This window comes from Elephantulus edwardii, unplaced genomic scaffold (assembly GCF_000299155.1).
Source record: "Elephantulus edwardii isolate Elephantulus edwardi_28Jun2011 unplaced genomic scaffold, EleEdw1.0 scaffold00159, whole genome shotgun sequence".
Lineage (NCBI taxonomy): Eukaryota > Metazoa > Chordata > Mammalia > Macroscelidea > Macroscelididae > Elephantulus > Elephantulus edwardii.
Genome location: NW_006399909.1, coordinates 161008 through 174398, shown reverse-complemented (window position 1 = coordinate 174398; position 13391 = coordinate 161008). Strand labels below are relative to the sequence as shown.

General features: G+C 38.1%; 1 pseudogene; it reads left to right on the top strand.

The window, feature by feature from the left end:
• Positions 1-592: 592 nt before the first annotated feature.
• On the top strand, positions 593-12322 carry LOC102859477 (annotated as a pseudogene).
• Positions 12323-13391: the final 1069 nt, after the last annotated feature.

Sequence of the window (13391 nt, the reverse complement as noted above, 5' to 3'; positions counted from 1 at the left end):
TAGAGGTTCTAGAGTTTCCAGAGGCATCTCGTTTAGGAAGTGGTTACCACTCCTACTTTCCAACCTGAATCAATCTAGAAGCTCCTCCAAATATTGTATTTGATGGATAAACATCATGGTAATTGACAGGACTATGACACAGTGTTCAGCATCATGGCAATACTAAGTTATTCAGTACAGAAAATGGACAAATGTTGCTGTATCATTTAAAGAATATCAAGTCGCTAGAAGCCAACTCCTAGAGTGGAGGCTCCAGGCCAGCCTGCAGACCCAGCCTCTCACTATGGGATTCTTAAAGACATATCGTTTAGCAGGCCTCCACTCATGGTCAAAAATTCAACTGACACCCACTTTAGAGGCTTATATAGGTTCATGGAACTTTAGAGCTAGATGCTTTCTCTTGTGGAACTCTCTTTCATCAGGGACACAGCCTTCTGCTGCATCTAGCCTGGCCCCATTGTTCACTGGACTCCACACCACTAGCCTGCATCACTCATAGCTGCCATCCAGCTCTGCCACAGCTGACAGTCTATAAGAACTTGGTTCCTTGCTCACCATTTTCTGCAAAACCACCCTGCGTATCTACGGTCACATGAGTCATTTCCCTGATGGGTCTGAATGTATGGGAGACCTTCTAGCAAATCGCCATACTCAAGGTACATAAAAAAGCTACTGAACTGAAGAAAGGAGGATCTGTTGATGCCAGAAATCATGGACTTATAATAAGTTAAACAATTTGGACAGTATTAACTTTACACTTCTTATAACTGGTTTGCTACTAATTTAGCAGAATGAATTATAAAAACATATACCGTTTATTTCCTCCAACCAAATATTTTCTACTCCCTATAGATATGTTTTTGTATGTAGTGGATCTAATGGCACTAATTTAACTATTCTTTTCCCAGTGGATACCAAGTTTACTAAATTTATCATTTAGGTTCTTGTGTGTGTTCTTGTGTGTTCATTGTCAGGGTACTGTAAGAAATCAAAGATTATCACTAGATATGCTCAGTCAAAATGTAAGTAAATAATGGAATGTGATATTATACATCCAAATTAAGATGGACTAGGAAGAAGGGTTGGCCATCTGCTTCCGAAATATAACAGACCTTAGAAAACCCTATGTACAATAGAGCATGCTTAAAGTAGATTAACTGAGACTGGCCCAGGACAGGGAAGAGTTCAGAGCTGTTGTATATAGGGTCACTATTAGTTAGTTGTAGGCAACTTGACAACATATAACAACCAACACAACAGCACATTAAAGAATAAGAATCAGAAGAAAATATGTTGATTCAGTGTTCAGATTTGGGGATGCTCAACTTTAAGAGCCATTAAGGCAGATGAAGTAGAAATTGGGAATTGTAGCATAGAATTTTGTGAGGATGGAGGGCTCTGGGTTGGCATGAGAATTTTTTATATTGGCCCAGTGCTTAGCAGCTGCCAGAGTAAAACTTGGCTGGGTTTTTGGTTCTAAAATAGTACAGAGCCAGAGACTGCAGTAGATGTTTGTAAAATGCTAAGACTGGAAACCAAGTCTGAAGGAATGATTTAGGAAGGTATTTTTATAGAAGTCGTACATAAATGTCATCCCTGAGATTGCCTGTGAGCCAGGGAGAGGCTCTCTGAAGCCTTCAGTGATGGAGCAACCTCCCTAGGAATAAAACCGCTTTAGTATCCTACTACACTGCCGTAGTGGTCAAGACAGCATGGTACTGGTACAATGACAGACACATAGATCAATGGAATCGAATTGAGAATCCAGAGATCAACCCATCTATCTATGGTCAACTGATCTTTGACAAGGAGATGAAATCAGTGAAGTGGGGGAACGACAGCCTTTTTAACAAATGGTGTTGGCAAAATTGGAAAAATATCTGCAAAAGACTCAAGCAAGACCCACACCTCACTCCATACACAAAAACCAACTCAAGGTGGATCATGGACCTAGGACTAAAACCAAGGACTATAAAATTCATTACAGAAAAGCTAGGAACAACACTAGAAGTCCTAATCCACAACATAAACAGTCTTCCCAGTATCCTGGAAAAGCTACAACCAGGAGAAGATAACATAGATGAATGGGACCTTCTAAGACTCAAATCCCTATGCACATCCAAAAACTTCTCCAGTAGGGTAAAAAGGGAAGCCACTGACTGGGAAAAAGTATTCGGTAATAACATATCAGATAAGGGACTTATATCCAGAATTTATGAAATACTTGAGTACCACAACAAGATAAAGGTAAATAATCCAATAGAAAAATGGGCACAGGATATGAACAGGCACTTCACCGAAGACGACATTCAGATGGCTAACAAACACATGAAGAAATGCTCAAAATCCCTAGCCCTAAGAGAGATGCAAATTAAAACAACTATGAGATATCATTTCACCCCAGTCAAAATAGCAAAATTTAACAGAACAGCAAGCAACAAATGCTGGCGAGGTTGTGGAGAAACTGGAACCCTGATTCACTGTTGGTGGGAGTGTAAAATGGTGCAACCCCTGTGGAAAGCAGTATGGCGCTTTCTCAAAAAGTTGCAAATAGAGATACCATTTGACCCAGCAATTCCACTACTGGGAATATACCCTGAAGAGACCATAGCTGACATCCAAGCAGATATATGCACACCCATGTTTATTTCAGCTTTGTTCACAATAGCAAGGAGTTGGAAACAACCTAAGTGCCCATCAACAAACGAATGGCTAGAGAAGCTGTGGTATATTCGCACAATGGAATACTATGCTGCATTAAAAAACAAGGAACTCATGCAATATTATTCAAAATGGTTGACTCTGGAGAACATTATGCTGAGTGAAATATTCCAGTCACAAAAGGACAAATATTACATGATGTCACTGTTGTAGAATGGGACTGTCCTTGGGGCTGGGGAGAGACTGAGTAAGATGGGTTCAATAGTGTGTACTGCACTGAAACAGAGGAGGGAGAGAACCGTTTAAAAGAGAGATGTAACTGGGTATTTCTGTCATCACAGGAGACTAGAGCGAGGGCTACATGGTGGAGGGGACCTGGGGGAGGGTTTGTAAAACAATGAAAGAATCTTTTCTTTTACTTTTCCATAATTTTTGGACTCATGTACTTATAACTTGTTAGTCAAATTTGTGTCTTCTAGGTTGCAACACCCCCATGATACATCTTCAAGGATATGTACATGTACAGCCAGCACAATCAATAAGAGTGCATCTGAATTCCAAAATTAATCTCCATAATAGTCTATGTGTTTCCTACTGCCAAAGGGGCCCTTTAGAGTAGTGAGAGAAGATCATCACCCTGAAACCCACAGCGTCCCTTTTCAGCAGGAAGTAGCTAAGAGAATACGCCGTGCCCTTTTCCTTATGACTCAGGGTGAAGTCTCTCTCAGGGAGGAGTGATAGGGAATAGCAAAGGATACACTGACAAAGAAGAGTAATCAGAACTGGCTTTGACAAGCACTGTGGCATTTGGACAAAAACAAACTGGGAGGAGGGTACAGAGAATAGTGCAACAATGAATGAGTGGAAGCCCAAAATCTCTGTAAATGTTTATGAAAATTAATAAAATATAATTATAGAAAAAAAAAGAAAACAAACAAACAAACAAAACCCCGCTTTAGTGTTAGGATAGTATTAAGGGCCTTACAGTCCAAGAGATAAGTCAGTGAGATGCACATCAGGATTTGCATTCAAAGCCTTCCTTAGTTCTGTCTGTTCTCCAGACTGGTTATGGGCTAACATTTTCTATTTCTCATTTCACCCCCAAACTATTAAAAAATAAAATGCCTCAGAGGTAGTGACACCAGCTTGGACACTAAGTTCATTCCTACATAATAATAGACCCTGACATCATCTTCATGGTATTGTCTAGTGAGACTGGGTATGAGCTGGCAATGCCCGTTTCCCTGTCACTCAGCACTGTGAGTTAATACATATATCTACCCACCACCCAGCTTTTTATACTCAGATATGCCCTAGCACAGCTCCAGTTTCTCTTAGTAAGGCAGACATACAAACACCTTTATGTCTTGTAAACTAATCTGTCCTCAGAGGACTCCATGATTTCATCACAAGATCCAGGTTGACATTAGCAGTGAGGCCAGTCAAGAAAAACACAAGGAAACCACATGATCATGAGTATTGTTTAACTGGAAGGAATGGAAGCTATGTAGGTTAAATCTGTGAACTTTACTAAGGTAACCGAGGTAATTCAGGGAAAAGAGTATAACTCCTCAGAATTTAGAAGTAGGATTACTGAAGCAATTCAGAGGTAATCAAATTTGAACCTGAAATCCCATAATGTTGCTATTGTCATCAATGTCCATTCTATTCCTAACTTTGCTCTAAACGTTACCAAGAAATTGCTAAAGTAACAGGAGGATTCCAAACCAATCTGAAGCAACTCTTTGGCAGTTGCAACCACTGTCTTTAACAACAGAAACATAAAGGTGTCAGGCAAGAAGGGACTATAAAAAAGCCAAATATTAGCCTTGGTTATACAAGGCCTTTGGGAAGTTGCCACATCAGGTCACCTCAAAAGGCCTGAATGTAAACCTGTCAACTGAGAAACAAAAACATTATGAATCTAAGTGCCTAGCAAGGACAAATCAGATGTATCAGCCAAAAAGCTCCATAAAGGTAAAGCGCCCAGTGTAATCAGGTTGGGTGTTTGGCATGAGATTGCTATGTGGTTCCAAAAAAGCACAGTGGAAGAGTCTCCAAGACCTTCTAGCAAGAGAGACAAGAGACAAAAAGGCCTAAGCCCTATAGTGGCTCTTACTTGCACCATCAATATCACATACTAAGAGCCTTACTTTGGTGACTCTACATGTAGTTAGTAAAGATGTTTAATTTTAATTGATACGGGATCCACTCTTTTGAGGCCTTTGTCAGCGCCTTGAGCTAAGCTTCATGTATCTAGTCTGTTCTGCTAAGATTAGTAGTAGACTGGTTACTAAAAGAAGTCAACAGTGTCCCAAATATTTGGTTTTCTGTACCACTCCATGATTTCCGGTGTCAGCTGCTCCTCCTCAATTTAGTTCTCCCACTCCTTTAAGTCCTCTGGGTTCTGTGATTCTCTGGAAGGTCTCATAGTAACCAATATGCATCAGGGAAATGACTTACATGGCTGTGGGTGGTGCAGGTCAGTGTTGTGCTGGGCCACAGTCTTGAAGACCATCATTTGTAGGACAGCTAGATACTGTGTCCCAAGTGTTTAAGTGTCCCAAAACAGTGTGAACACTAAGCTTCCATGAGCTTATGTCAGCCTCTAGTAGGGCAGGGTTTGTATCTTACCCTAATCCTATCTCCTTAATACTAAATGAAAAGTTCATGAATAGCTGGGAAAGCCATTTGAACAACAAACACTTAACACCACACCTCATGTTTTAATAATCAGAACAAATGGTTGGCTCAACAAAAAGACTTAGATCAAACTCTGGTCTTGATGCCAGAAAAGAATATTAACCAAATGGACCTGGTAGCAGCTCACACCCAAGAAAGTGAAAATTTACAACTACTGAAAAAGGAGGACTCCACATCTTCCTAGAGGAATGCTGTGTCTATGCTAATTAGAAACACTTCTAAAAAGCTAACAAGCTGAGCCTCTAATGTCTACCAGGAAAGCTATATCTATCTTTCTTAGTCTTTTTGTTCTTAAATCTAGAATATAGAATTAAGCCTCGTGGTATAGTTGTACTTCTTTAAAGTGCCAGTCATAACAACTTGCCTGCTATCACCTCTTGAATCCTGTTCCATGTATTGATAAAGCTTGTGTTTTCCAGTCTTCAGACTTCCTATGTCATGTAGATGGCTCTATAAAATTACCATTTTATTCAAACCTTGTGTCCTAACCCCATGCCTCTCAACATGCTTGAAAAAATAGTCTCAACATCTGAGAACCCACACAAGTAGGGCCATGGACAGACATGGAGCCCTATAGGCAGGACATTTTCCAATTCCAGCATGAAGCAACTAGAGTGGTCATTATCCAAAACCCTAAAGGACTATATCTCAGAGGGAATGTTAAAGACAGAATCAGTTAGAGATAGAGGAAGAATGGAGCAATGGAGCTCCATTTTTGTCATGCGCAATAAAGGCTGTCCAGTCTCCTGGAAGCAACCTAATTAGGGTTTCAGGCACGTGAGTGATGATGGGAGAAAGGAACCAGACTCCACCTAGAACTAGAACTGTCACTAGAACTGCTCTCTATGCCATCCTATAGGTGCGACCTCAAGCCTGGAAGCACATCAAATTATGGAGCCAGTCAACTATTATAAGAGATGCTGTATTTGGTGAAGTGCTTTTTGCCAACTCTGTTTCTGAAAGAGTCCTATTTCCCAAATGAGATTTATTTTTCCTAATAAACTCTTTTCTCTCACTTTTATCCGGTAACTCCACATTTCTTCTCCACTGTGTGCTTTAACAAAAGTTTGATCTGTGGTGCCCTAGTGACAAGAAATTGTGCTGCCATCCCAAAGGCACGTGGTCCTAGGCCACCAGCTGCTCCGTGGGAGAAGGATGGACCATCTTCTGCACGATTAACTGAAAACCTGCCCATGTCAGGTTTATAATTTCTCAGCAGAGTATGACCATGCTAAAGCCAAAGGTCTCATGACAGTCAGTCTTTCTGTCTTATTATTTATTCTTCTCTACTCAGCTCATTTCTTTAATTAAACAAAAAGAAGGGTTGAATCTGGGTACTCAGTGCATGTAACAGAAAATAACCATATTTGAGACTGTTGCTGTTGTTATTGTGTATTGTGGAGTAGGAACTAATACATAGCTGACCATGCAACAGTTTTCAGACTATGTGAGCTACTAAACAAAAAAGTCAAACTGAATAAATGAAAATGTCATTAATATCAGGAGGGTAAAATCTTACTGAATATTATTTTAAAAATTCCTGAAACACTAGAAAAGGAACTTTTAAACCTGGGCAAAGACCAAGAAACAGTTGTCTGAAAAGGACAAAGGGACATTTTCTAGACTAAAATGAGGAGAGATTTGTATTAGGAATGTACCTTTCACGATACCTACTCAGTCTTTAACTTACATATGAGTAGATGATGGTTCTGAAATCAGCACCTGGCCTAGTTTTCACTGCTGATATTGAATTTCTCCAACAATTCCTTCCACAGATGTAATCAATCTGATTCCTATACACACCATCAGGTGAAATCATGTGTTTCGCTTGATTTTTATGTTTCGTGGAAAAGACATTTGCAAGGTATAAATCATAGACTGTGCAGAAGTCCATGTTTTCTAATTACTGATCCTTCTTCTTGGTTCCCAACATTCACAGTCTAGCCACTTACTCTTATTAATGCATCTTGGTTGCATGCTTGATATATTTCTAACTACAAAAGTTAGTAGAAACTGATGCTTTTGCATTGTGGTGCTGGAAAAGAATCTTGAACACACCATTGACAGCAAAGTAAACAAACAGGTCTGTCTTGAAGAGGGTGAAACCAAGTTTCTGCTTAGAAGCTAAGATTTTGAAGCTCTGTCTCACATATTTTAGGCATATGGCCAGGAGGCACTGCTCCTTGGAGAAGGACATCATGCTCAGAAGGGTGGATGGACAGTGCAGGAGTAGAAGACCCTGGATAAGATGGATTGATATATTAGCTGTGTAATGAGGGTAGCTGTGTCAGAGTCAGTGAGACTGGCTCAGGACAAGGCAAGGCTTCAGAGACATAGGATCGCTATGAGTTGCAGGTGACTCGACAGTACGTAACAACAACAGCAACAACATTTGATCTCCTGCCAGTCAGCCAACTGGCTTCTGGATGTTTTTGTGCCTGAACACCGCCCACCACAACACCTGCCGGTCAGATAGTCTGGTTCCTTCAAGTGCTAAACAAGCTGTGCCAAAAAATCTAGAAGATAGCTCATTGGCCAACTGACAGGAAAAAATGCTTATTTATTCCCGTTCCGAAAAATAGTGTGAAAGTCATAAAACAGTAAAATTAATACCACATGCAAACAAAATTTTCCTGAAGATTGTTTTAAAAATAACTGGAACAGTACATTGACAGAGAAATGCCAGAAATTCAAGTTGGATCTAGAAGAGGCCATGGCTACAAGTTTGTCATTGCTGATGACAGATGGATCGGGGCAGAAATCTACAAATACGAGAAGAAAATATTTTTACATTTTATTGAATTAGCAGAGACATTTTACTGTGTGTATTGAGACATATTAAATCTTATACTGAGATGAATAGAATCCCAGAACACTTAACAGTGCTCATGTGAAACCTATACTTACACCAAGAGCTATTGTCTGCATAGAGCAAGCAACACTGCATGGCTTAAAAATCAAGCAGAATGTGCATCCGAGTTTGATCGTTTCTCCTTTTTATTTATTCTACATGCAGAATGAGTCACTTGATAAGCTGAGCTTTATGAGGATAAATGTGGCATCAAGTTCACGGAAAGACTCATCAGAAACCAGTGCCATGGAGATGACAAAACCTTGACTGCTGAAAGTGAAGAGCACTTGGAACTTCTTGCAGAAGATCAAGGACTGTAGCCTTCAATATGGATTATGTCTCAATGCCAAGAAAAGAAAAATATTCACCACTGGGCCAACAAATAACATCATAGTACATAGATAAGAGTTTGAAATTGTCAACAATTTCATCTTGCTTGGATTTATAGTCACTATCCTCGGTACCAGCAAAATAAAAAGATGAAAATCATGAGGAAAATATGCAATCTCAGACCTCTTCATCGTAATAATAAACCAGAATATCTAGTTTAAAGACTAAGGTATTCCTGATCCATGTGATGGTTTGCTCAGTCACATACTTGCTGTATGTTTGAAATTGGACAATGATTAAGGATGGCAGGAGAAGAATCAAAGTCTTTAAGTGATGATATTAAAGAGGAGTACTGAGTATCCCATGAATTTCTTATAAATTTTTACTTGTTTTGTAAACATTGAAAATGTTTGCTTTACTTTTTTCCCTTTTTATACATTTTCTTCTTCCCTCCACACCCCCTCCCTCAGCCCTTTTTGCAATGTATCCTCTGGTTCCAGATTGTTGCCATACATTTAATGAATCAAATACTCATATACTCCTTTCAGATAGTTCTTCCCTTCATGTAATCTAATGCAGTGCTAATTATCTATCCACTTTTTTTCTTATTCTCTCCTCAACTCTCCCATGTCTCCTATTTTATAAGAGCAGTGTTATGCAGTATTTTCCTCTTACACCTCGGTATAATGCCCTCCAGGCTCCCCCTGGACTACCAAAATAACAAACAGATAAGTCTTGGAGCAGGTGTAGCTAACATGCTTCTTAGAGGCAAAGATGATGAAGCTTTATCTCATATACTTTGAGCATGTTACTAGAAGAGGCTATTCTTTGAAGAAGAACGTTATGATTTGGAAAGCAGAGGAGCAGCAAAAAAGAGGAAGACCCTAAACCAGGTGAGCTGACACAGTGATGGTAACAATGAGTTTGAGAGTGTCAGAGACTGTAAGGCAAGCACAGGACAGCATAGTGTTCACATTAGTTATTTATAGGGTCCTTATATATAGTACTTGACTTGATGGCACAACAAATCTTTGGAGAAAAATATCATGCTTGAAAAATTGCAAAATTAGCATAATAAAGGAAGAAGACTTCAACAAGATGGATTGGCACAGTGACTGTAGCAATGGGCTCCAGTGTTTTAGAGATGTGAAGATGACACGTTTAGACAGGGATCTTCAGTTTGTTTGAAGGATTGCTATGCATCTCAGTTGACTCAGTGACACAAAACAGCAACGATACCATTTAAACTATATATTGAAAAATAATTTTAGAAACTTGATTATAAGAAGAAGAATGTGATATTAAGATTGAAGAAAGATTCATCAACATTCAGTGTTATGAAGATGAGTAAACCTTGCTAGCAAAATGTGAAGAGGACTTGAAACTCTTTCTGGAGAAAATCAAAGACCATAACCTTTGTATGGATTATACTGTAACATCAAGAAAACCAAAATCAGTTTTTTACTGAGCTGGATCAGTAAGCAATTTTATTATAAATGGACCAAGATTTGAAATTTTTTAAAAATTAATCTCCTTGAGTCTACAACACACATGTATGGAAGCAGCTGCCAAGAAATCATATTTCTTTTGAATTGATCAACTCTCTTCTCAAAGACCTTATTAAAGTGCCAAGGGGGAAGGAATTACGTTTAAAAATAAAGTGTTCCTTATTCTGTTCATTGTGGTTTCATTAACTTATTATAATGTAACAGTTGGATAGTGGGAGGAAAAAGAAGAAAGGGGAAAATTGGTACATTTAAATTGTGATATTCAATCAGAATATTGAATATACCGTGGACTGCCAAAGGAACTAAGTCTGTTATTAAAGAAAGACAGTCAGAACAAAAGTGGAGAGAATTCCCATCACCTACTTTGGATACTTTATCATGAGAGGAAAGTCCCTGGAGAAAAGTATTTTTGCTTAGAAAGGTGGAAAGTTACTGAAAAAATAGGAAGACCTTCAATGAGATGGTTCGACACAGTGATTAAAACATTGCACATAAAGAGAGTAGAATTGTGACACAGAGAAAAGATTGGGCAGGGTATATTTCACACTTCTCCAAATTTCTTTGCTAGGTATTCCCCAGAGTTTACCTTCTATTGTTTTACTTAGGAAATAAACATAAAATGAAAACTTTTATTATTTCCTAAAATGCAATATTATAAATTATCTGTGATTTTGTCATAATGTAGCAACTTGCATCTTTCTGTGATTTTGGGAGATTAACATCTTTATTTCTAAAATTGTCCTTTACCCCATTTTTGTTGACTCGTAACAGAGTCATAGTTTATCCTCTAGTGGTTTTCAAAGGTTATTCATTGTACAGGAGGAGACTGGCAATCTTTCTTCCATGGAATTACTGCTAGATTCAAATCAGCAAAGAGGTACAGGCTTTGATTTAGCTGGACAAAGTTCTATGGACTACACCACCACTGTAAATGTTTTTTGAAAGAATTTGTCAAATTTTCAAAGGAGTTTCTATTTAGAAATATAGACTAATCTAATACAGACTTCTAAACTAATACTGACTAAAAAGACTTGGCTAGTTCTTTTAAAAAAAGGTTTCTTTGAGAGTTAAAGTATAACAACAATAACATACATATGAACATTTTCAGATAAAATGAAAAAATTACTCAATCTGTGAAAATAAATGATGGGAAGACTATTTAATATCCTCTATCAGGATTTGTCAGCTCTTGAAATAGGGAAATGCCATCAATTGTTCATGTAAAAGTCAATTGGAAGGTGAAGAAAGGGAAAGGATGTCCATGAGAGTTAAATTATTAATTGGATTATATGTCACCTGAATTTAGAAAATAAATCAAGAATATCTTGCCATATTGGATGCTATCAAGAACATCAGTTTTAGGACTGCAAAATATTACTTAAAAAAGAATTTAAGAGAAAGGAGATATGCATAGATGAATAAGACAATGTCCATAATTATATAAAGTCATCAGATGATATTTCCTCAAATATAGACTACATACATATCTCTGTATGCTATAAATAGATAAATACATACAATATAGGAGAGGAAGGAAGATAAAAAAACTTATTGCTAAGCAAACACTTTGAAAGAATGAGTTACAGGGCCTTGTAGCCTTAGGAAACATCTAGAGAGAAGACCACCTGTTTCTGTGGCTCCAAAAAGAACAGTTAAAAGGGGCTTACCCAAGCTGGATGCTCAGAGATTAATTTCAGAGAGAGTGCTTCCAACCTCAAGGTATATGTTTGATAATGTAAAGTTCAAAGGTAAAGGTCATGTGGCTGAAGATTTGAGGAAGCTAATCAGACACGTGGAACACTGGGCACAAAGGTTATTCCCTAAATTGCAATTTGAGGATTTTATTGACTGAGTTGAATACTTGGGAAATGAAAAGGAAGTTCAGACCTGTTTAAAACGAATTCCACTTGATCTCCCTCTTATACATGAAGATTTTGTCAACAATAATGATGAAATAGCAGAAAATAATGACCATGACATAACTGCTACTAAATTAGATCCATTTCTGACAAGCACATCTGTAACTGAAAGGTTTGCTCCTGAGTCAAATAGAGGCCTAACAGAAGAGCAGCAACAGAGGATTGAAAGACATAAACAACTGGCCTTTGAAAGAAAGTAGGCAAAGCTTCTGAATAACAGTCAGTCTAAAGGAAACTACTTGCTAATGGACACAGCCAGGACACAGACAATTGATGAGGTAAATACAAGTGAAGATCAAAAAGAAGAGGTGTCAAATGGAATACATGAAGGAATTCTAGAAAACAACTAGTTAGTGCCTATAAACCAGCTGATAATCTAAAAAAGAATCACAATAAAAGGTAGTTAGTTTTATTGTTAGGAATTATTGAGTCTAGCATTACAGTGATGCTATGAACAACATATCAGAACTCTGTCCTATCCTGTTGCATCTTCAAAATTTCTGACACAATTGAGTCAATTGCTGCAGTCTCTATGTCAGTTTACCTGAGTTGAAGGTCTCCTTTATCATCCCTCTGCCCTTCAAAGCATGATGTCCTTCTCCAAATAATAGCCATTCCTAAAAACATGCCCAACATATGTAATATGAAGCTTTTTTATGCTTGTGTATAAGGAGACTATAGTTTTACTTTCCTCAAGATATCTCTGTTTGTTCTTTTGGAAGTCCATGGAATAATGTGTATTCTTTCCAACACCATAGTTGAAAGGAATCAATTATTCTTCTGTCATCCTTATACATAGTCCAGATCTCAGAAACATGGTAATAGATTGAAAAGACTATGGGCAAAATCTGGTTCACCTTAGTCCTCAAACTCACTTCATTGCTCTTCAATAATTTGGAGAGGTCCCTGACTGCAGACTTTCCCAGTTTTATTTTTCCTGATCTCTTGCCTGTTGGTACCAATTGATTAAGTTTGGATCCAAGTAAGAAATTGTTGACAGTTTCAATCTTTTTTCCATCTTATCAAGGTATTGCCTATGGATTCATTGCTAAGAATTTTTTTTCTTGATATTGAGATGCAATCCATATTGAAAGCTGAAACTTTGACCTTCAGCAGCAAGCACTTCAAATCCTCACTTTAAGCAAGTGAGGTTGTGCCATCCATGTAACGAATGTTATTGATGAGTTTTCTCCAATCCTGATGCCACATTCTTCTTCAAAGGGTTCAGGTTCTCAGATAATTTGCTCAGCATTCAAATTGAATAGTTATGGAGGAAGGATAAGCCTCAAAGCATCTAGTGTTCACACAAAAGTCTCTTTATCTAGGGATAGGTTGTGCGTAAAAATAGTTAAGTGTTCTGGGGTTGACTTTCTTCTTAATCTTACCCATAACTTGTTATGATTCACACAGTGAATTGTC